Here is a 9,945-nt window from a genome sequence, read left to right on the forward strand (position 1 = left end):
AGAGTAACTCGTTTCAGCACCATTTCATCAATGAAGTAATCCATTTGAGCATTTAAAAAAAATTGCAATCGTACCTGAGTGTGGCCTAAATAGTGTTGCTCTTCTAGGACTATCATTTTCTTGTCATCGTCCCAAAGTGCACCACTTAATCCACGGAGATGAACAATTCTTTGCCACCTAGTCCGCCACTTGCGAAGATGATTGTGCACCTGGGTGTTACTCACATCATAACCAACAAAAGCGGTCAAAGCCTTTGCAACTTTCATTTTATCGGCCTCCTTGAATCCTTTGTCAGTCCTAACACCTTTTGCTGCTACATCTGCAAGACCTTTCAACATGATAGCAGACATAGGCGGGGTCCAGGAATTAGTAACATATTCAAAATCCTAGGTTTGAATTTTTTCAACATTTTGTTATAACATTGCAACGCTACAATATAAACATTCCAGCAATTAAAAAACAAATTTTAGTACATAAATATAACATCCACAAATTGTTTCACAATGCACCACTCAATTCAAATAGAGGGATTACAACACGAGTCACAACTCAATTATTAGGATTACAAGATCAAGTTTCAACACGATACATCAAATGTGTGCCGCCCCCCTATTCGCCCACATCTGATTTGCTAACTGGTCCCTCTTATGAGCCCAAGAATTATTGTCATGGACTATATCATTGTGATCTTCGTCGGTGGGTTCCGGGTTCCAAGTTTCCTCAGGAGGGAAATATTCATCTTCACCAAATTGAAGTACCCAGTTGTGGAGAATTGCACAAGCAATGACTACTTTTACTTGGGTCTTGAAAGGATGAAATGGCTTATTGTAAACAAACTTCCACCGATTTTTGTACACACCAAAAGCCCTTTCGACCGATGTCCCCAAAGAAGAGTGTCTTAAGTTGAACAACTCTCTCATTTTGAGGATGATTCCCTCGCCCGTACTCCTTCAAGTGGTACCTTGTGGCACGGTATGGTGGAAGAAAACCCGGTCTCACAACATACCCCGCATCAACAAGGTAAAATTTCCCTATGGAACAACAACTATTAGCTACAGGAGAACAATATTTATGTATTTAGTTATGAGTCTAGTTTATTACCTGTAGGAACTTTCAACCCATCATCCCTCTCCAATGCATTTGCAAGTATAAGGGCATCATGGGCTGAACCCTCCCACCCTGCAAGTACGTAGGTAAACTCTAGATCAAAGTCTACCGCGGCCATGACATTTTGGGTAGTCCCTTCTTTTCTACCCCTAAAGGCAGCCGAGATCCTTCTTGGGACTCTAGCAAGCACATGAGTTCCATCAATTGCTCCAACACAATCCTAATTAATGAAGACAAATATTTGTTATTCATAAGTCTCATCAATTTTTTGACCTTATTTGGAAACAAGATAATTTACCTTGAAATATGGATTGAAGGGGTGCTTTGTTGTATTTTAGGGTGGCATCGATTGGAGGGAGGCCGAATCATCTCATCTCGCAACTCTCCAACAGCATAAAGCACTGCCTTAAAATACCTACTAATTACTTCAATAGATCTTCTAAAAATCGGTTGTAGTGTCCTAAACCTTTGGTTGTGCCCGACCACTAGAAGAAACATGGCTACTTGTTCCTCAATAGAAGTATGGATGCTATCCACCAACAATTCTCTCTCTCTAAACAAAGTACACAAACGGAAAAAGGGAGCTTTTCTCATTCTAAGCTGATTTGAGCAATTTATGTCGCTAGAGTGATAAATGTATCTCAAGTTGGACTCCCTAGCTACGGCACGTTCAGCCATAGTACCCACAATTATCCCCGGGGTTTGTTCCCTAGCTCTTCTTAACACAAATGTCATATAAGCACACAATGCAGCTACTAGACTGGCTCCTCTCACAATTAGTTGGCGTCGTTTTCTAGCCAAGTCATCCATCTAAACAATTAGAAATACATGAGTGTTTCATGTTTGAAGAAAATAAATGGTAGATAAAGAAAAAAATTGTGATATCTTGCAAATTATACCAACTAAAAAATAAGCATGATTCACAAAAAAATAACAAATAAGAAAATCAACACAAACTGTAATGAATGGGAAACATGATTTGCGTTTACAAAAAGAAAATCAGTGCTATATAAACTAGTACCATCTCTCTCAAATGATACAACCTGGGCATCTAGCAGTCATGTCGTACTAGGAAAAGACATCTAGCAAAACAACTTGGACATCTACTGTATTAGTAAAAGAGTATGCCGATGCAACCTGGACATCTAGCAGTCATGACGTACTAAGAAAAGCCATCTAGCAAATCAACTACATCTATCGTATATGTCAAAGGTCATCTTTTCAATCGAAAAGAACAGTGCAGATGCAACCTGGGCATCTAGCACCAAACATCAAAGGATAAACAAAAGAGAGGATAGTTTTTTTTTCTTCAAACATCAAACGCAGACATCTTCTAATCTACTTTCTCTCTCAAGGTCCATCTATTTCTCATTACGTGCTAGCTGATTATAAGCAGGAGGGTGGAAGATTGAGGAAGGAGTAGGAACGGGAGGGAGGACAGTAGAACGAGGAACAAGAGGTACGAGGGAATACCTTGCTAGGCGATGGCGATGGCGATGGCGAGTTGGAGCAGCGGCGGCACGCGGCGACCAGAAGATGACGAGGTGGCGAGGAGAGAACGGGATCGCTGGGGAGTCGGGAGAGTTGGGGTAACCCTAACGTTCGTGGGTCCAGATGGGAGCCGGTGGGTTGGGCTCAGATTTTTTCGTGGGTTCGACCCATGCATGCTGACCAGCGAACCTCCTTTCACAGGTTCTTTCCTAAGCGTGGCTACAGGGGTATTCGGGATGAGCATAGCATAGTTGAGGAGATCCTGCGCAGACTACCAAACAACGAAAAGTGGGTCGAGTAGAGAACATACAGGCTTATGCAGGCTATCAAACACATCCTAAATATTCATGCGTGCAGTTCAGGGCCTGACTGACCGGCGCAAACGTCCCGTCCGCGCACTAGCGATAGGACCGAAAGAACGCATTAGGGCGCGGCGGTATGGCAGTCGGAGATCCTTGATCGCACTCTCGAGCCTCTCTTGGAAAGTCTTGTCAATCGGGCTCCAGGTGTGACAGCCGCCGGCGTGGAGCAGCCCAAGGCGCGGCCAGTTGTCGACGAGAGCGGCCAACGAGTCTTGCTCGACCATGCCGCCCGACAGCGCGAGCTGCTCCAGCAGAGGGAGCTTCTTCGCCACCGCGTGGATGAAGTGCCTGCTCGCCATGTCGAACCGGCAGGTCACGTGGAGGCTCCGCAGCAATGGCGCCCTGTTAAGAAAGAGGTAGATTATCAGTCAGGATTTCGGGTTTAGGAGAGGTATACATACGTGAGACGATTTGGATCGATCGATCGGCGTAGTACGTGCGGGCGAGGAAGAGGAGGAAGGTGCTGTTGACGCGGCCGCGGAAGGACTCGCAGCGGCCGGCGCTGCGCCGCACGGCGGCACGCGCCATCTCCTACCAGCCCGCCTGTTAAATTGTGATCCAAATTATACCGTGTTGGACTAGACGTAGTACAATCGGTGTGGGCCTTTGCGTTGACGTCGATGCGTCTCGTTTACTTGTCCTTTAAGGACTCTCATGTATCGCCCTCTTATATACCTCATATAGTCGCACCTCAGACGGTCTGTCGTCTTGTGCATGTAATACTCCTCCTCACAGTGATCGCGCTTTCGTGCGTCCGTGATTTTCTCCCGCAAGGGTTTTCTTTAAAATCTGTGTATCTCTGTCTCGTTTATTCTCGTTATTATCTAACAAGTGATATACAGAGTCAAGTTTTTACAGATACGAGATTGAGACGAGAGATTAGGTTACGTGCGCGGCGGCGGCGCACGTCTGGGCGATCCGTCGAATCCGAGTGGAGATCGATTTTCGACACGGCAGCTGGCCAGCCGCACGTCGCCGAGTCCGAGTTACCGCTGCTGCTGCTCCACGTACGGGCTTCAAGTCCCGAGGCATCAGGGACGATTTGCTTGCTCCACCTTTTCACGTGGTCAAGCCAGCGCCTAATCGATCTACTACTTCCACGCTACAATTCATCATACAAAGGGATCGACTCAGCTACTAGTGCATAGTACTAGTACTGATCAATTTTGGAGTACTGTTCACCTCGAGGGTACTAGTATTGGTTCAGATCTTAAATTGCTACGTCCAACCAGTTACTCTACCAGGTGCTATCTATCCTATATTTTTATTCACTCCGCAAATTAATTCTATCAAGAATTTTCTATCGGGCTTGTACTACTTTGTGTACATAGATTTATCGACTCATGGCTTCCATGAAGTACGATCTTCCGCTGCTGGACCGTGACACAAGGTTTACCCTATGGCAAGTCAAGATGCGGGCGTTGTTGGCACAGTCTGACTATGATGAAGCACTGGATAGTTTTGGGAAGAACCGAATTGAGGACTGGACTGCTGAGGAGAAAAGAATTGATTGTAAGGCTTTGTCACAAATTCAACTCCATTTGCATAATAATATTTTGCAGGAAGTTTTGAGCGAGAAAACTGTCGCCGCTCTATGGTTAAAGCTGGAAGGGATTTGCATGACTAAAGATCTCACCAGCAAGATGCATCTGAAGCAAAAATTATTCCTGCACAGGTTACCCGAGGGAGGTAATGTTTTGAATCATATTTCAGAATTTAAAGAGATCATATCTGATCTAGCTGCAATGGAGGTTAAGTATGAAGAGGAAGATACTGCTCTAATGTTACTTTGTTCACTGCCAAGTTCTTATACCAATTTTAGAGACACCATATTATACAGTCGTGATACTCTCACACTTAATGAAGTTTATGAAGCTTTGAACTCTAAGGAGAAGATGAAATTAATGGTGCCTCATGATGGTTCGAGTTCATCCCAAGCCGAGGGATTATCTGTTCGTGGCAGGACAAAGGAGAAGAACTCACACAATGGAAACAGAGGCAAAAGTAAGAACGGCCACAGGGGCCGGTCACAATCCAGAGACAAGAAGTATTGTAGATATTGCAAGAGAGACGGGCATGACATCTCTGAGTGTTTCAAGTTGCAGAATAAGGAAAAGAGAAAAGGTAACAAACAAGGTGAAAATTCTGCTAACGTTGCTCGTGATGATAGTTCCGATGATGCTCTTGTCGTTATTGCTGGATGTGCTGAGACCAATGATGAGTGGGTACTTGATACTGCATGTACTTTTCATATGTGTCCACATAGAGATTGGTTTAATATTTTTGATTCCACTACTTCTGCTGGTTCCGTTTTGGGTTTTGATAATTCACCATGCAAGATTGAAGGCATAGGTTCTATTCGAATCAAGATGTTTGATGGCATAATCAGAACTTTGACAGATGTTCGGTATATTCCGAAGATGAAGAGAAATCTTATTTCTATGAGTGCCCTTGATGCAAAGGGATACAAGTATTCAGGTGAAGATAGTGTTTTGAAAGTCACCAAAGGTTCCCTTATTGTGATGAAAGGTGATCTAAGTTCGACCAATGGTCTTTATTACCTTCGATTCTACAGTTTCAGGTAACGCTACTCCAGTTGTTTCAAAGAATTCTGATTGTGATGCTGCTAAGCTTTGGCATATGCGTCTTGGACATATGAGTGAACTTGGTTTAGCAGAGTTAAATAAGAGAGGTCTTCTTGATGGATATGAACCTGGTAAACTGAAATTTTGTGAGCATCGTATCTTCGGCAAACACAAGAGGGTGAAGTTCAACACTTCGACTCATACAACTGAAGGTATTCTTGATTATGTGCATTCTGATTTATGGGGACCATCTCGCAAGAAGTCACTAGGTGGTGCTAGTTACATGCTGACTATTATTGATGATTATTCAAGAAAAGTATGGCCTTATTTCTTGAAGCATAAATATGAAGCATTCTCAGCATTTAAGGAGTGGAAGATTATGATTGAGAGACAAACTGAAAAGAAGGTAAAAATACTTCGCACTGATAATGGTATGGAATTCTGTTCTAAGCAATTTAAGAATTATTGCAAGTCTGAAGGCATTGTCAGACACTACACCGTTCCTTATACTCCTCAACAAAACGGGGTTGCTGAGCGCATGAACATGACCATTATTTCTAGAGCCCGTTGCATGTTGTCCAATGTAGGTTTGCATAGGCGTTTTTGGGCTGAGGCCGCTTCCACTGCTTGTTATCTCATTAACCGTTCACCATCTATTGCTCTTAATAAGAAAACTCCAATTGAGGTATGGTCTGGTTCACCTGCTGATTATTCACAGTTGAGAGTTTTTGGTTGCACTGCTTATGCTCATGTTGATAATGGAAAATTGGAGCCTAGGGCTGTTAAGTGCATCTTTCTTGGTTATAAGTCTGGTGTTAAAGGTTTTAAATTATGGAATCCTGAAACCCAGAAGGTTGTTATTAGCAGAAATGTTATCTTTAATGAATCTGCTATGTTACATGATGTTTCATCTACTAATGTTCCCGTTGAGAGTGAACAACAGCCTATTGTTCAGGAGCCTACTGTTCGGGTGGAGCATGTTATTGATAAAGGTGATACATCTGGTAATGAAATTGTTGATGCACATGATGAACCCGCCGTTAATGATGATCATGTCACTCCCACTCCAAATCAGCCTATTGTTCCACCCAGTTGGAATCTCGCACGTGACAGAGTCAGGCGGGGTATTAATAAACCTGACAGGTTAATTGAAGAGTGCAATATTGTTTCTTTTGCTTTATCTGTTGCAGAAGAAATTGAAGGTAATGTTGAGCCTTCTTCATATTCTGAGGCTATTATTTCTGGTGATAGTAATAAGTGGATGACCGCTATGCATGATGAGATGGAATCACTTGAAAAGAATGGCACTTGGGATTTAGTAAGATTGCCTAGAGAGAAGAAACCTATTCGTTGCAAGTGGGTTTTCAAGAGGAAAGAAGGTGTTTCTCCTAATGATGAGACAAGATATAAAGCAAGGTTAGTTGCTAAAGGTTACAGTCAGATTCCAGGTATTGACTATAACGAAGTCTTTTCTCCTGTTGTGAAGCATAGCTCTGTTCGCACTTTACTTAGTATTGTTGCCATGCATGATCTTGAGCTTGAACAATTGGATGTTAAAACCACATTTTTACATGGAGAATTAGAAGAGGATATTTATATGGAACAACCTGAAGGTTTTGTTATTCCTGAAAAAGAAAAGCTTGTCTGTAAGTTAAAGAATTCTCTTTATGGATTGAAGCAATCCCCTAGACAGTGGTACAAGAGATTTGACACCTTTATGCTCTCTCAAGGTTTCAAAAGGTCTAACTATGATAGTTGTGTTTATTTGAAAACTGTCAAAGGTTCAACTATTTATTTGCTCCTTTATGTTGATGATATGCTTATTGCTGCAAAGAGTATGTTAGAGATTAATGAACTAAAGAAGCAATTGAGTAATGAATTTGAGATGAAGGATTTGGGTGCAGCAAAGAAAATACTTGGCATGGAAATATCCAGAGATAGACCGTCTGGAAAAGTGTATCTAAGTCAGAAGGGATATATTGATAAAGTTCTTCGTCGTTTTAATATGCATAATGCCAAGCCAGTAAGTACCCCGTTAGCTGCACACTTCAAATTATCATCAGCTTTATGTCCTAAGTCAGATGCAGATATTGAGTACATGTCTAGAGTTCCCTATTCGAGTGCAGTTGGTTTACTTATGTATGCCTTGGTTTGTTCTCATCCTGACTTATCATATGCATTGAGTGTTGTCAGTAGATACATGGCTAATCCTGGAAAAGAGCATTGGAAAGCAGTTCAGTGGATTTTCAGATACCTGCATGGTACTTCTAATGCTTATTTACAGTTTGGGAAAACTAGAGATGGACTTGTTGGTTTTGTTGATTCTAATTTTGCTGGTGATTTGGATAAGAGAAGGTCACTCACAAGTTATGTTTTCACCATTGGTGGTTGTGCTGTGAGTTGGAGAGCAACTTTGCAGTCTATTGTGGCTTGTTCCACTACTGATGCCGAGTATATGGCTATTTCTGAGGCATGCAAAGAAGCTATCTGGTTGAGAGGTTTGTACACTGAGCTTTGTGGAGACTCATCTTGCCCTACCGTATTTAGTGACAGTCAAAGTGCTATATATCTTACAAAGAATCCAATGTATCATGAGAGAACAAAGCACATTAATGTCAGATATCATTATATTCGAGATGTTGTTGCTGAAGGTGATTTGAAGGTATGCAAGATAAGTACTCATGATAATCCCGCGGATATGATGACAAAGCCAGTTCCGACCAATAAGTTTGAGCTTTGCTCAGGCTTAGTTGGTATTTCTCACTAGTCCTATGGACTTTGACGCACAAGGTGTTTATGCTGATTTGGATGGAGTTATTCACTTTCTTCGACTACTGGAGGAAATTTGGATCAAGGTGGAGATTGTTAAATTGTGATCCAAATTATACCGTGTTGGACTAGACGTAGTACAACCGGTGTGGGCCTTTGCGTTGACGTCGACGCGTACGAGTACAACTCGTTTACTTGTCCTCTAAGGACTCTCATGTATTGCCCTCTTATATACCCCATGTAGTCGCACCTCAGACGGTCTGTCGTCTCGTGCTTGTAATACTCCTCCTCATAGTAATCGCGCTTTCGTGCGTCCGTGGTTTTCTCCCGCAAGGGTTTCCACGTAAAATCCGTGTCTCTTTGTCTCATTTATTCTCGTTATTATCTAACGCCGCCGGTGGGTCTGAGTCTGGGTCCGCGTCCTCGTCGGCGGCGAGGTCGATGTGCCGCCACAGCAGCGGCTCATCGTGGGCCAGCCGCCGTCACGAGGCGCACGCGCAGCCCGCGCTGCGGAGGACGTCGGCTTGCGGGACCAGGCTGAGGATGACCGACAGGACGTCGCGGGGCAGCGCCGCCCAGTCCCTCCACTCCGCCTTCCAAGGAAGACCATGCACATGCTGCACGTCCTTCCTGCGGCGGCCGGACAGCGGATCGGCTGCCGGAGCTCTGTGTCTCCGCCTCGACCTTAGAGCATCTCTAGCCGCGCCTCCAACAGGTCCTTCCCATGCGTTTTTGCCGTGCCGGCGTTGAAAAAACGGTCTAGTCACGCCCCTAGAAACCCGTTTTTCGCCGGCTCGGGCCGAAACTGGTGCCAGCGGACCCAGGCCGAACCCGGTTTCCTAGGGGCGTCTGGAGCGCCGACACAAGCGAAAAGGACGCATGGGTCCGCCCTGTCGGCGAGGCGAGCGCCTCTTCCCGCCGTTTCTTCCCGCGTTTTCCCCACTTCCCTCCCGTACTCTTCCTTCCTTCTGCTCGCCTCCCTCCCAGCCGGCCGCCATGCCACCGAAGAAGTACGTCGCCCCCCGCGTGACGGCAACCGCGACCGCCTCCGTCACCCAGCCGAAGCAGAGGAAGCCGAGGGCGCCGCCGATCAAGCCACCGGGCATGTCAAACGCCGAGTGGAGGGCGGAAGTTCAGCGGCGGGAGGCTGTCATTGCCGACCGGCGGAACAGGGCCATCGCCAAGAAGGCCCGCGACAACGCGGCGCGCGCGGCTGCGGTTGCCTCGGCGGACCAAACTGAGGCCGAGGCGACTCGCGCGGGGATTGATGAATCCACCCGGAAGCCACGCCCAGTACGCGCCCTGGGGCCAGCAAGGCGTCGGCTCTCCGCAGCCATGGGGATCGCCCTCGCCGGGCTACATCGACGAGGACACGCACGGTGGGTTCAACCCAAACGTCACCTCCCCTTGGATAGCCTGGCCCAGCGCACGCCCTCTCCCGCCTTCGCCGGCGTGCAGTACCCTCCATACAACTACTCGCCGCCCGCCTACGCTTCCTCCCCTATGCCGTGGCCCTTGCCCTTCTCGCACCTCGGCGACACCGACGAGACCGAGGCCGACATGGACGACATCATCGCGACAGGTTCGGCCGCGGCCGCCGCATCTCCCGGGTTCGTCACCCAGGACGAGGT

The 9,945-nt window shown here is 45.7% G+C and overlaps 1 pseudogene; it reads right to left on the minus strand.

Annotated features, from left to right (window-relative positions):
- Positions 1-2,996: 2,996 nt before the first annotated feature.
- On the minus strand, positions 2,997-9,312 carry LOC125518523 (annotated as a pseudogene).
- Positions 9,313-9,945: the final 633 nt, after the last annotated feature.

Source organism: Triticum urartu, chromosome 7, assembly GCF_003073215.2.
Source record: "Triticum urartu cultivar G1812 chromosome 7, Tu2.1, whole genome shotgun sequence".
NCBI lineage: Eukaryota > Viridiplantae > Streptophyta > Magnoliopsida > Poales > Poaceae > Triticum > Triticum urartu.